Raw genomic sequence first — 15,368 nt, 5'->3', positions numbered from 1 at the left:
GGGATCTAATTAAACTAAAGATCTTCTGCACAACAAAAGAAACTATCATCAGAGTGAACAGACAATCTACAGAATGGAAGAAAATTTTTGCAATCTATCCATCTGACAAAGGTCTAATATCTAGAATCTACAAGGAACTTAAACATATTTACAAGAAAAAAAAAACCTCATTAAAAAGTGGGCAAAGGATAGGAATGGCCACTTCTCAAAATAAGACATTTATGTGGCCAACAAACATATGAAAAAAAGCTCAATATCACTGATCATCAGAGAAACGCAAATCAAAACCACAGTGAGATACCATCTCACACCAGTCATAATGGTGATTATTAACAAGTCAGGAAACAATATATGCTGGAAAGGCTGTAGAGAAATAGGAATGCCTTTACACTGTTGGTGGGAATGTAAATTAGTTCAATCATCGTGGAAGACAGTATGGTGATTCCTCAATGATCTAGAACCAGAAATACCATTTGACCCAGCAAACCCATTACTGGGTATATACTCAAATGATTACAACTCATTCTACTATAAAGACACATGCACACATATGTTTATTGCAGCACTATTTACAATGGAACCAACCTAAATGACCATCAATGATAGACTGGATAAAGAAAATGTGGTACATATACACCATGGAATACTGTGCAGCCATAAAAAGGAATGAGATCATGTCCTTTGCAGGGACATGGATGAAGCTGGAAGCCATCATCCTCAGCAAACTAATGCAGGAGCAGAAAACCAAACACTGCATGTTCTCACTTATAAGTGGGAGTTGAGCATTGAGAACACATGGATACAGAGAGGGGAACAGCGCACACCAGGGCCTGTTGGGGGTTGGGAGTTGAGGGGAGGGAACTTAGAGGATGGGTCAATAGGTGCAGCAGACCAGCAAGGCAGATTTATACCTATGTAAAAAACCTGCATGTTCTTCCCATGTATCCCATTTCTTTTTAGAATAAATAAGGAAAAAAAATAAACTATGGGCTGTTGATATGAGACTATATTTGAGATCAAATATTGGGTGAAAAAAGTTGATTATGACTTCTCCCAGTAATGGTAGAATGAGTAATTTGGGCCAATACTACAACTGAAGATACTTGGAAGATCTAGATAAAATATAAGCATAAATCTGCTTAAGGATATTGAAGACCTAACAAGACAGTGCCAAATTAACAGTTGGACAGTGCAGAGGACTGATACCCAGATAGTTCAGCCTATCATTTGGGACCATTTCTTCATGGGGAGTTTGTTTTTTCTAGAAAAGTCCCGACAGTTAGAGAGCCAAACAGTTTTTTGTGTCCTTGCAGGTCACACTGCCCTTTCTTTGTGCAGTAACTATACAGCAGTAAAAGTAAAACCAAGCTGGTAAAACCAGCACTCTAATACATAAGAGCTTCTTTTTGTTTTAGTTTCCTCATCTCCAAAATCAGAATATCAGGATATATAATACATAGTGCTGGAAGCTTTTAAATAATTCAATATATGTGAAAATTCATGGTCTGATGCCTGACACATTAAATAATTTATTTTTTGCTTTTTCAGTTTAAATGTTTAGAAAGCAACATAGGAAAACATGTAGTTAATCAATTCAAAACTATAACCAAGAATTCAGTAAAAGTCATTAGAATGATTTATTCACAAACTTCCAGTTTAAAGATAATGCATTCACAGAGAAATGATATATACTTGAGGTGATGCATATTCTAAATACACTGACTTGAGGCCAGGCACAGTGGCTCAAACCTGTAATCCCAGCACTTTGGGAGGCTGAAGTGGGTGGATCACCTGAGGTCAGGAGTTGGAGACAAGCCTGACCAATATGATGACACCCTGCCTCTACTAAAAATACAAAAGTTAGCCAGGTGTGGCAACATGAGCCTGTAGTCCCAGCTACTCAGGATGATGAGACAGTAGAATTGCTTGAACCCAGGAGCTGGAGGTTGCAGTGAGCTGAGATCATGCCACTGCACTCCAGCCTGGGCGACAGAGCGAGACTCCATCTAAAAACAAAAAAACAAAAAAACAATTAAAAATAAATAAAAGAATAAAAATAAAGAAATAAATACACTGACTTGATCATGATCATCATTCTATGTTTGTAACAAGATATGACATATATCCTACAAATATGTACAAATATTATATATTAATAAGAAATTTAAAAAGATAATGCACTGATTATCATTGCACTTTGTAAATTAAGAATTTATAATTTATGTAAACACTAAAATTATTGACAATTGCAAACATGTGAAGGGGAAATGAAATAATAAAATTAGTAATCTGACAGGATAAATAAAAACAGACCAATAGGAACATGGAATTAGCTGGAAAAATACAAATCACTGAGTAACACTGTAAGCTTAGACCTGCATATATCAATAATTACTTTCAATGTAAATGGTCTAAGTGTTCTTATCAAAAGATTGATATTTTTAGACTCAACTAAACTACACTTAACATATTCAATTTTAGAAATCTTGTAAGAAACACAAGGTGGCAAAAAGTTTAGAAGTAAAATGATGAAAAAGCGTGCATTATGCAGACACTAAGTGAGAGTGTTTTCGTAGCCATATCAATATCAAAGACTTTAAGAAATTATAACATAACTGGGAATGCTTTTCTCAATTAGAAAAGGTTCAATTTATGATGGCAATATAACAATTCTAAATTTGTATGCACCCAACAAAATAATCCTAGAATATATAAAGAAAAATTTAACAAAACTAAAAGGAAAAACAAATAAAGTCATAATCATATGGGAAGATTTCCAAATTATTTTCTCTGTAATTGACAGAGCAGATAGATAAAAATCATTAAAGACAGAGATTATTTGAACACCTTAACAAAAGTGACCTAGTTGACTTATATAGCACACTGAAGAATGCGTGTGTATTTTTCAAATACCCATAGAACTTTACCAAAATTGACTTTGCCTTGTGTTGTAAAACATTTTTTCTCTCTTTTTTTAAACTTTTATTTTAAGTTTAGGGGTACAAGTGCAGATTTGTTACATAGGTAAACTTGCATGAAGGGGGTTTATTATACAGATTATTTCATCACCCAAGTATTAAACCTAATACCCGTTAGTTATTTTCCCTGATCTTCTCCCTCCTCCCACCCTCCATTCTCCAAAAGGCCTCACTGTGTGTTGTTTCCCTCTATGTGTCCACGTGTTCTCATCAGTTTGCTCCCATTTATAAGTGAGAACATGTGGTATTTGGTTTTCTGTTCCTGTGTTAGTTTGCTAAGGATAATGGCCTCCAGCTCCATCCATGTCTCTGCAAATGACATGATCTCCTTCTGTTTTATGGCTGCATAGTATGCCATGGTGTATATGTACCACATTTTCTTTTTCCATTCTATCATTGATGGGCATTTGGGTTGATCCTCTGTCTTTGCTATTCTGAACAGTGCTGCAATAAACATATGTGTGCATGTGTCTTTCTAATAGAATGATTTATATTCCTTTGGGGTATATATCCAGCAATGGGATTGCTGGGTTGAATGGTATTTCTGTCTTCAAGTCTTTTAGGAATTGCCAAACTGTCTTCTACAATAGCTAAACTAATTTACACTCCTGTCAACAGTGTATATGCGTTCCTTTTTCTCCAAAACTTCACCAGCATCTGTTATTTTTTGGCCTTTTAATAATAGCCATTCTGACTGGTGTGAGATGGTATCTCATTGTGGTTTTGAGTTACATTTCTCTAATGATCAGTGATGCTGAGCATTTTTTCATATGATTGCTGGTTGCATGTATGTCTTCTTTTGAAAAGTGTCTATTCATGTCCTTTTCCCGCTTTCTTATGGGGTTGTCTTTTTCTTGTACATTTGTTTAAATTCCTTATAGATGCTGGATATTAGACCTTTTTTAGATGCATAGTTTGCAAAAAGTTCCTCCCATTCTGTAGATTGTTTGTTGATCATTTCTTTTGCTGTGCAGAAGCTCTTTAGTTTAATTATATCCCATTTGTCAATATTCGTTTTTGTTGCAATTGCTTTTGGCATCTTTGTCATGAAATCTTTGCCGGTGCCTATGTCCTGAGTGGCATTGCTTAGGTTGTCTTTTTATAGTTTTTATAGTTTTGTATATTACATTTAAGTCTTTAATCCATCTTGAGTTAATTTTTGCATATGGTGTAAAGAAGGGTCCAGTTTCAATCTTCTGCATATGGCTCACCAGTTATTCCAGCACCATTTCTTGAATAGGGAATCCTTTCCCCATTGCTTATGTCAGTTTTGTCAAAGATCAGATAGTTGTAGATGTGCAGTCTTGTTTCAGTGTTCTCTATTCTGTTCCATTGGTTTATTTGTCTGTCTTTGTACCAGTATCATGCTGTTTTGGTTACTGTAGTGCTATAGTTTGAAGTTGGGTAGCATGATGCCTTGGCTATACAAGCTCTTTTTTGGTTTTATACATTTTAGAGAGGCATGAGATATCAATCAATATATGCAGATGTACATTGGTTCCATCTGGAAATGTGGGAAAACTTGAAGCAGGGAGGGCCTTCAAGGTCACAGGTATGTGAGAGCCAAAGTTTACATTATTTTGAGTTTCTGATTAGCCTTTCCAAAGGAGGCAATCCAATATGCATTTATCTCAGTGAGCAGAGGGATGACTCTGAATAGAATGGGAGGCAGGTTTGCTCTAAGCAGTTCCCAGCTTGACTTTTCCCTTTAGCTTAGTGATTTTGGGGGCCCCAAGATTTATTTTCCTTCCACAGTTCCATATTAATTTTAGAATAGTAAAATATGTTTTAACATATTTTAAAAGATTGAAATTACATAGAGCATAATTTTTGTCCACTGTAATAGAAAAAATTTAGAAATCAATAATAGAAATATATCTAGAAAATATTAATAACTGTGTGTAGTACAAATCAAGTCCTCTTTTTCTAAACTACTCATGGTCAAAGAATAATTTATGAGATAAAGAAGAAAATATTTTGAACTAAATAATAATAAAATATGGTATCTTAAAACTTGTACACTTCAGGTAAAGCCATGAACTGGGAAATTAATGGCTTTAAATGCATACAATTGAAAAGAAGACTGAAAATTTATGACGTTAATATCTATTTTCAGAAAACAGGAAAAAAATACATTGTTTTGCAAATATGCCTATCAAAAATTTGTACACATAGGCATCAAAAGGCCTAACCAGGAGTGTTTATAATAGTTTTTTTTTAAATAGCAAAAACTTGAGAATAAGTAGTATTCATCAACAGCAAAATGAAAAAATAAATTGTAGTATATTTCCCTAATAACGTACTGTACAGCAATGAGAATAAACAAACTACTGCTACATACCACTATATAGATGAATTTTATATTCTTAACGTGGTGTTAAAGAATTTAGACACAAAATAATTGATACGGTTTTATTTATACCAATTCCAGATGTACATGAAAGTAAACTATTATTTTAGAAATCTACTGGGGAGAAGCGGCAATGTGACTGCATGTACTCTGGTAAATGAATAGAACTGACAAATGTGCTTGTACAGTTCTCCATAGGTATGCAATAATTCAACACAAGCTTTTTTAAAATAGTTCTGGGATGCCAATAATACCATGACTCGAGAGAAATTTATAGCTTAAATAATCTATTACACAAAGAAAAAGACAAAAATCAGTAAAATAGGTATTCATTTCAAAAAGTAGAAAAATGACTATAGTCACCCTGTTGTTGCCATTAAATTCTATGTCTATGTGATTATTATGCATTGCATGCCTGTATTGGGGTATCTGATGCACCTCATAGATATACACACTTATGTACCTACAAAAATAAAAAATAAAATGTAGAAAAATGATAACAAATTAAACTTCAAAAGCAGAGTGTGATAAATTAGAAAGGGATGAGCAAAAATTAAAGAAAAAGAAAAAGAAAAAGAACATATGAGAGATCAATGAACCTAAAATTATCCTTTAATAAGACCAATAAAATTGACAAGCTGCTGGTGATACTGATAAGAATAAAAGAACAGGCCAGGTGGGTTGGCTCACACCTGTAATTCCAGCACTTTGGGAGGCTGAGGCAGGCGGATCATGAGGTCAAGAGATTGAGACCATCCTGACCAACACGGTGAAACCCTGTCTCTACTAATAATACAAAAATTAGCCAGGCATGGTGGCAAGTGCCTATAGTCCCAGCTATTCGGGAGGCTGAGGCAGGAGAATCACTTGAACCCGGGAGGCAGATGTTGCAATGAGCAGAGATTGCACCACTGCACTCCAGCCTCGTGACAGAGTGAGACTGTCTCAAAAAAAAAAAAAAATGAAAGAACAAGACACACAACAATACCAGGAATGAGAGTATAATTTCCATTTGAACAGACTTTCAAAATAAAAATTTTTATGCTAATAAATTTATATAAAATGGAGAAATCCCTAAAAAAATACATCTTACAAATTTTGACACAAAAAGAAATAGAAAATCTGAATCATCTTAGAATTACTGAAGACATTGAATCCATAATTTAAAAACCATCCTGGACAGAAGATACCTTCATCTATAAAATATGTAATATATTTAAGAATAAATCACAGTTTGAACTTTTTTTTCCACAGAAGATAGAAAAAGAAGAATGACACTGAAGCTCAGTTTATAAAGGCAATATAATGTTGACATGAAAGCCTACAGGACAGTTAAGAGAGAGAAGACATAGAATCTCAAACTGTAAAAAAGTGTAAGGAACTGAATTATGCAATATATTAAAAAGATAATGTATCATAATTAAGTTGAACTTACTTTATAAGTGCAAACTTATTTGAATATTCAAAAATCTACGTGTCTACTTTATCAACAGACTAAATAAACAAAATAATTATATGAATACATCAATTGACACAGAAAAAGCATTTGACAAAATATAACATCCTTTCAAGATAAAAACTCTCAGTACACTAGAAATAAAGAGGAACTTATTTAATCTGGTGAAGACACCTACCTAGAGCTAACATCATACTTAAACATGACAAAAACTGAATGCTTTCTTCTTAAACTCAAGAATAAGGCATTCTTCTTCAACTCAAGAATAGTTGCTCTCTCACTATACACATATTTAATAGTGCTGGAAGGTCTAGCCACTGCAATGTGGTTAAAAAAATTAAATAATTGGAAAGAAAAAATATGACTGTCCTTATTTTCAGACACTAATGCTTGTGAAGGTACAAAATTTCAAGGAATATACACACACACAAAATCCTGTAACAAGCAAGTGAATTCAGTAAAACTACAGGATACAAGACCAATACATAAAAATCAATTGCATTTCTACACACTGACAACAAACAAGTGGAATAAAAAAAAAATAGCATTTACAATTACTCTAAAAAATGAAATATTTAGGTATAACTCTTATAAAACATGATCAAAATCTGATAAAAATTATGAAACAGTGATAAAAGAAATAAAAAAAATTACCTACATATTTGGGAATCATGAATTGAAAGGCTCAACATAGTATATATGACAATTTTTCTTAAATTGATATTTAGTTTTAATATACATTGTCAGAATTTCAAGTGTTTTTGTAGATGTAGACAGCTTATTCTAAAATTTATGTGTAAATGGAAAGGCCCTAGAATAGCTCAAACAATTTTGAAAAGAAGAATAAAGTGGGAAGAATTACTTTGCCTAATAATAAGGCTTGCTATATAGTTTTAGTAATTAAGACATTGTGGTACTGTCACAGAAATAAACACATTGATCAATGGGACACAATAGAAAACTCAAAGATAGATCTATACAAATGTTCTCAATTAGTTTTTGACAAATGAACACACACAGTTCAATGGAGAAAGGATAAGACTTTCAACATACAATGCTGTGGTAATTGGGCATCCATCAGCCACTCCCCAAACCCCTCCCCTGCAAAAACAAAAATGACAAAAAAAAAAAAAAAAAGGAAAAGAAAAAGAGAACATTAAATTAAACCTCACACATTATACAGAAATTAACTAAAAATGAATTATAGACTTAAATATAAAATGTAAACCTATAAAACTATTAGAAAAGACCATAGGAAAAAATTTTCAGGAACTAGAAGTAGGTAAAGGGTTCTTAGGTTAACATCAAAAGTGCAATCTATAAGAGGAAAAATAGATTGATTGTTAAAACGATGAATAAACAAATTACAGAGTTGAAGAAATATTTGCAAATTACATATCTGAAAAAAAGCCTTGAATCTAGAATACAAAAAGAACTCTCAAAACTCAACATTAAACAATCAAGTTATGTGCAAAAAATGTATGGAGATTTCACTGAAAATGATGTATAGATGATAAATATGAGAAAAATATCCAATATTATTAGCCATTAGAAAAATGCAAATTAAGATTACAATGTGATATCCACCTACTAGTGTTACTGAAAAACAAATAGTGATAATACCAAATTCTGGCAAAAATGTGAGAAACTGGATCACCTACACATCCCTGTTAGGAATGAAAATGGTGCGACCCATCTGAAAACTAGTTTGGCAGTTCATTTCAAAACTAAAAATGGACTTATAAAATGACCTAGCAGCTGTATTTGGTCATTTATCTTAGAGAAATGAAGACTTATTTTTCACACAAGAAATTATAAATTATTCTTCACAGAAACACTATTCCTAATAGCTTCAAATTGGAAATACTCCAAAAGTCCTGTAATGGGTGAATGGTTAAACAAATTGTGATGTATCCATGCCATGAAACTCTACTCAGCAATTATAAAGAAACAAACTTGATATTAATACATGCAACAACTTGGATCAACCTCAAGGAATTTCACCTAAAAAAAAAGTTCAATCCCAAAAGGATACAAACTGGATGATTTTAAATAATGTAACATTGATGAAATAGAATAATTATGGGTATGGAGAACAGATTCATGTTTTCTAGGAGTTAAGTATTGGGGAGGGAATAGGGAGGGCTACAGAGAGATAATGTGAGAGAGTCCTGTGTTGATGAGTATCAGTTGAGTATTAGTATTGTGATGGTGGATACAGGAGGATATCTGTGTGATAAAATTGCAATTGTTCACACATGAATGAGTGCAAGTAAGATTGGTGAAATCTGAATAAGCTCTATAGCTTATCGTAATGTAAATTTCTTGGTTTTGAAATGTACTAGATTTGTATAAGATGTTAACATTGGGGAAGCCTGGATCAAGCATATACAGGACATCTCTGGGTATTTCCTTGCAACCTTCTGTGAATCTATAATTAGAATCTATAATTATTCAAAATAGAAAGTTTAAAAATCTATGTAATTAATCCCATTAACAAAATAAAACATGAAGTTTGTGTGATCATCTCAGAAGATGGAGAAAAAGTTTAAATAGATTCAACAGGAGGTTATATTTAAAAAGAAAATTATTAGGTAACTATTAATAGAGAGAACTTCCGGCCGGGCGCGGTGGGTCGCGCCTGTAATCCCAGCACTTTGGGAGGCTGAGGCAGGCAGATCACGAGGTCAGGAGATGGAGACCATCCTGGCTAACACGGTGAAACCCCGTCTCTACTAAAAATACAAAAAATTAGCCGGGCATGGTGGCGGGCGCCTGTAGTCCCAGCTACTTGGGAGGCTGAGGCAAGAGAATGGCATGAACCCGGGAGGCAGAGCTTGCAGTGAGCCGAGATCGCGCCGCTGCACTAAAGCCTGGGCGACAGAGCGAGACTCTTGTCTCAAAAAAAAAAAAAAAGAGGGAACTTCCTCAAATCTAACAAGGGGTACCTTTAAAAAAGCTTATAGAAAACGTGCTAAGTGGTGAAATATTGAAAGCTTTTCTTTTAAACAATACAAGATACTCACTGCTGTGGCTTGAATGTTTGTATCCCCTCCAAAATTAATGTAGAAATGGAATCCCCAAAGCAACAGTACTGAGATGTGGCTTTCTGGAAAGGATTAGGTCATAAGGGCTCTACCCTCATGAATGCGATTCATGACCTTATAAAAGGGCCAGGGGGGATTAGATGTGACATTTTTGCCCTTCCGTCATGTGAGGACACAGTGTTTGTTCCCTCTAGAGGACACAACAACAAGGCACCTTCTTGGGTCCTAGAAGACTGGGTCCTCACCAAACACCAAACCTGCTGGCACCTTGATCTTGAACTTTCAATCTCCAGAACTGTGAGAAATATTGTCTTATGTAAATTACTCAATCTGTGGTATTCTGTCATAGAAACAGGAACAGACCTAGTAACCCAATCACTACTTCTATTTGATATTGTATTGGAGATCCTGGCCATTGCAGTAAGACAAGATGAATAAAAGTTATGAAGTTTGGAAAGACAGAAAAATCATTGTTAAATAATAAAGAATTGCCTTTATTTTCAGATGATTAGATTGAGTAAATAGGAAATAAAAAATACAGATAAATTACTGGAATTAAATGATTAGCCTTGCTGGTAATATGACTAATATGGAAAGATAAACAAAATATGACTATTTTGTTTGTATGTGTTACTGATAAAATGTTAGAAAACAAAATTTATAAAAACATTCAACTTAGAGTACTATCAAAAATATGTATATAAGAATATATTTAAAAATGATTTACAACACCTTTTCATAAAAACTGCCAAATATTAACAAGTTAAACTAAAATGACATTAATATTAATAAATGAAATCAGTCTAAATATTGCCAGTTATCCTTGAATTGATCTATATAGATTTGATACAATCTGAATCAAAATTCTAAAAAATTTTTTGGTGTAATTTGGAAAACTAAACCTGAAATTTATATATAAATGCAAAGGATCAAGAAGAATTGAGACACTCTTATGGAAGAACGAGGTAGGAAGACTTTTTCTACCAAATGCTGAGCCTTGTTATAGAGCTACAGTTTGGTGTAGGCCTAGAAACAGAGAACAAGACCAAGGGGATAGTATTAAGAACCCCAGGAACAAATCCGTACTTACATGGACACTTGGTTTTGCATAAAAATAATATTGCAGAGTGGTATAATAATGAAAGTTGATTATCAAGTGAATATTCATATTAAACAAAGGACATTTGAAACCTATCTAATGACATAAACAAAATTTAGGTAGATTGTAGATCTAAATATGAAAACAATAAAACTTCTGGAACATAATATAAGAAAATACCTTTACGATCTTAGGTTAGATAAAAAATTTATTTAAAAAATCACTGATTACAAAAGCAATGATTGTTAGGTTGGACTGTATTAAAATTAAGATCTACTGCTATGTATCCACAAAAATATTTTAGAAAGTGTCATCAAGAGAATGAAAATACAAGGCACAAAATGGAGGGAACTTTTTGCAATACATATTATAGCAAAAGATTCATATTCAGAGTACATAAAAAAATCTGCAACTTAATAAGTAAAAAGGTAAAAACAAATTCTGTAGAAAAATTGGCAAGAGCCCTGAACAGACATTTTAGCAAAGAGGCTATACAAATGGCCAATAATCATACATATTAAAATTGACATGATGAAAATGAACTACAGTTAAAATGCTGGCAATATCAAGTGTTGTTTGAGATGTGAAACTCAGTTGAAATTCACATACACTGCTGGTGAGAATGTAATTTGGTAAAGCAAGTTTGGAAAACTATTTGGCATTGTCTGATAAGCTGGACATAGGCCTTATCTGTAATCAAACAATTCTCTCAGGTGTATAATAAGCAGAAATGTGTGCATTTGGGCACTGAAAGACATCTACATAAATATTTATATGAGTATTCTTAATAACAAACTGGGAATAACCCAAATTTCCATTAAAAATAATTATGATATATTGACATTATATAATGCTCTGCAACATCAAAAGTTAGTGAACAATATGAGTATATTTCACAAAAATAATTATGTGTTGAAAGAACTCAGGGAACCAATAATATATATAATTTCATTCCACTTACACAAAGTTTAGAAAACAAATTGCCTATAATTTAAAAAAATTATTTTGAAATAATTTTAGATTTTCAGAGGAGTGGCAAAGGTTCCCTTTTTCTAGGTTCCCTTCATGTTAACATGTTATATAGCCATAGTATATTTATCAAAACTAGGAAATTAACATTGGTCTAATACCATAAACTGAACTATAGATTCTCTTCAGATTTCACCTGTGTTTTAAAAATTTTATTTAATGTTGACAAATTATAATTGCATATATTTACGGGGTACAAAGTGGTATTACCATATATGTACACAATGTGGAATGATTGAAATCAAGGTAATTAGCATATCATCTCAAATACTTTTCATTTATTCCTTCGGTCTAATGGAAACTTTATATCCTTTAATCAACACCTCCCTATTCCCACCTCCCACTCCCTAACTTCTGCTAAACACCATTCTACTCTGTTTCACCTGTGTTTTTGAACTAATGTTCATTTTCTGTTCCAGGATACATTTAGTCATCATGTTTCCTCAGTCTGTCTGTGTTTATCATGACCGGTATTTTTGAAGAGAATTGGCCTGTTATACTGTAGAATTTGCCTAAAATTGAGTTTGTCTACTTTTTCTTAATTAGACTTGTGTTATCGACTTTTGGGAAGAACACCACAGAGGTAGAGTGTCATAGCTGGGGAACACTCATTGAATCATAGCAGGGGATGAGGGGGATAATATTAACAAGACTTATTACTGGTGATGTTATCCTTGATTACTTGGTTAAGGTGGTGTCTGCCAGGTTTCTCCACTGCAAAGTTGCTACTTTTCCTTTACTGTAAGCCATTCTTTTTTTTTTTTTTTTTTTTTCGGAGACAGAGTCTTCTCTGTCACACAGGTTGGAGTGTAGTGGCGTGATCTCAGCTCACTGCAAGCTCCGCCCCCCAGGTTCAAGCGATTCTCCTGCCTCAGCCTCCCGAGTAGCTGGGACTACAGGCACCCACCACCATGCCCAGCTAATTACTATAAGTCATTCTTTAGAAGCAAATCACTAAGTCCAGCCCATATTCAAGGACAGAAAAATTAAACTTTACTTCCTAGAAGGAGTTTGTGGACATGAGTTAAAACTACCACAGTAACCAAAATATTTTGGAAGAGATATTTTGAGGCGATGGAAATATCCTGTTGCTCCTTAAAAAGTTTTGCCCACTAATTTTAACATTCATTAGCATATCTTTTATGCAACAATTATTATTGTGGTGGTGTTTTATTGGTAATTTTTATTTCACTTATTCTTTTCTAGATTTATTATTTGTAATTCTTTTGTGAGGAAGATTTGTTTCTCCTCCATTTATTTATTCAATAACTTATTTATATTAATATAGGCTCATGGATATTTATTTTATTTTTAGCTTATAATCCAATACTATCATTATTTACCTTGTTGACAAAATTGTTCCAGATGTGGTCACTGGGAACTTTCAGGTTGGCTCCTCAATCTTTTTGAGGAGTCTTTTTTTTTTTCTCTCTCATTTTGAGCACTACCTTATTTTCTGACATTACACAATGCTCCACGCTCATCTTTTTTCACTACTTATCCCAGCCCTATAATCAGTCATTTCTCCAAGGATCTCTGGTTTCTTTCATTGAATAATAGTATTTAGATGTAAAGATCTGGGTACTATGTGTATTTTTTGCAACTGGGGTGTTACTGATTCTCAGCTCTCTTAGTGGACAAAGACAGTCAACGTATGTCTGTATACTAACTCATGTATACATACATATTTATCGCTATCTATCCGTCTATATCACTTTCCTATCTGTCTTCCTATCTAGCCTCCTATCTATCTAAATGAATATCTGTTCATGCTGATATCTCGGCCTTTACTCCAGCACACCAGAGTCCTTTCTAGCCTTCTCCACTTGTTTATTTATAACTTCTTTCTCTGACAGTGAAAAACTTTGGTCTTATTGACAAATGACTTACTTATGTGTTAAATCCTAGAACACATGTAGTTTCAGAACTGCTAACCCACACCCTGATGAGAAACACATTTATCAGTGAAAGTAGGGTGTTTATGTATAGTTTTATTTAGCCTTATTCTTTCTAGTGAAAACATTGTTTTCAAAAGTTACTTAATTCCTCCACCCCTCCCCCTCTTACTTCAGTTTTACATTGTTAGTACAGTAAAATTCTTCTTCACAGTCTACATTCCATCTTAGGATCCTCAGTCATTCTGGTGGATAACATTTATACTTTTAAACGTTCTATATTTAGTGGGAAAAATAGCTATGAAACTAAGAAAGTAATTAAAATTAAAATGACTAATTATTGCCTTTGGGGAGACGAGAGAACATAGAGATTTTCTGGAGTACTGGCAAGGTTCGTTTGTTTGTTTTTAACTTAGGATGGTCATTACATTTTTTTTTCATTCAGTAAATCATTGAGCTTTAGTTTTTAAGTGGACTTTTATTTGTATGTGTCATATTTTACAATAACATGTTTTTTAAAAGCATATTCTGAAACACTGTATTGCACAGCCCTTAGTTTTTCTATCTATAAAATGTGAATAATAATTCTTATTCTGATTACTTGGTAAAATTTTTAGGAAAATAAAATTGGTAAATTAACTTTAGATTATTTTGTAAAATTAAAACTTAATATAAGTTGTAACAAAGAATGTTACTTGATTATCAGTAACCAATTTTTTCTCTACCCTAGTTATAAAACTTCAACGTTTCCATGGTAGCAGTGGGCACAACAGATGACTCTATTGTTTTGAGGGTTTTTCAGGAAGTACTTTAAATAAGATTGATTTAGCAGGGAGAAATATCCTCCCCCTTTTTTTTTTATTATTCTTATTGGCTGGAATGCAGACATGTTGGCATACCTTTTACGGCCATATCATGACTTTGAGGATGGAATCCATTTGGTAAAGATGGTAAAACAGAAGTAAAGAAGAAACCTGGTTCCCTGATAACTAGATAGATTCAAGAATGAAATTTTAGGCTTTGGTGGATTGGTGACTAGGCATGTTTTTGGGTGGGCTGGAATTTTGAAGCCAATATCAAGTAGTCTAATAGTTATTGTGTTTCATAGTTTATAAAGTTGCTGCCATGGATATTAAGCTCAAGTAACCCTAAAAATAACTCTATCTAGTGGACATAATTTGTTTCATTTTTCAGATGAGGAAAAAGAATGAGGTTACTGAATTTGTCTGAGGAGATATAACAGAGCTAGAATTTGAATCCTAGGTTTCTGACTCCATGGGCACTGTTCTGCCTAGTATACCATCCTATAGGAATCCTAAAATTCTAAGAATCCATTTGCCAAATCAGTATGGTGTTTGCCATTGCAGTCCACTCACAGAAAGATGAGTCTCCTTTGAATCAGTCCTTGGCTATGCTTTTTGGCTGCTGAGTTGTGATCTAGTCACATTCCAGCCAGTATGTCTGTGGCCTGGGCTAGACACAGAAAGAACCAGAGTAAACTCAAAAGAGATAAT

General features: G+C 33.4%; 1 long non-coding RNA gene across 1 annotated transcript in view; it reads right to left on the bottom strand.

Annotated features, from left to right (window-relative positions):
- Positions 1-9,849, bottom strand: part of LOC129048723 (uncharacterized) — a 68,765-nt gene extending 58,916 nt beyond the window's left edge. Inside the window, exon 1 of the long non-coding RNA XR_008511301.1 lies at positions 9,811-9,849. This is a non-coding gene — a long non-coding RNA (uncharacterized LOC129048723). The remainder of the gene's footprint in view (positions 1-9,810) is intronic.
- Between the last annotated feature and the right edge of the window lie 5,519 nt (positions 9,850-15,368).

This window comes from Pongo abelii, chromosome 9, assembly GCF_028885655.2.
Source record: "Pongo abelii isolate AG06213 chromosome 9, NHGRI_mPonAbe1-v2.0_pri, whole genome shotgun sequence".
NCBI classification, from domain to species: domain Eukaryota; kingdom Metazoa; phylum Chordata; class Mammalia; order Primates; family Hominidae; genus Pongo; species Pongo abelii.
This window is presented reverse-complemented; position numbering and strand designations above follow the sequence as displayed.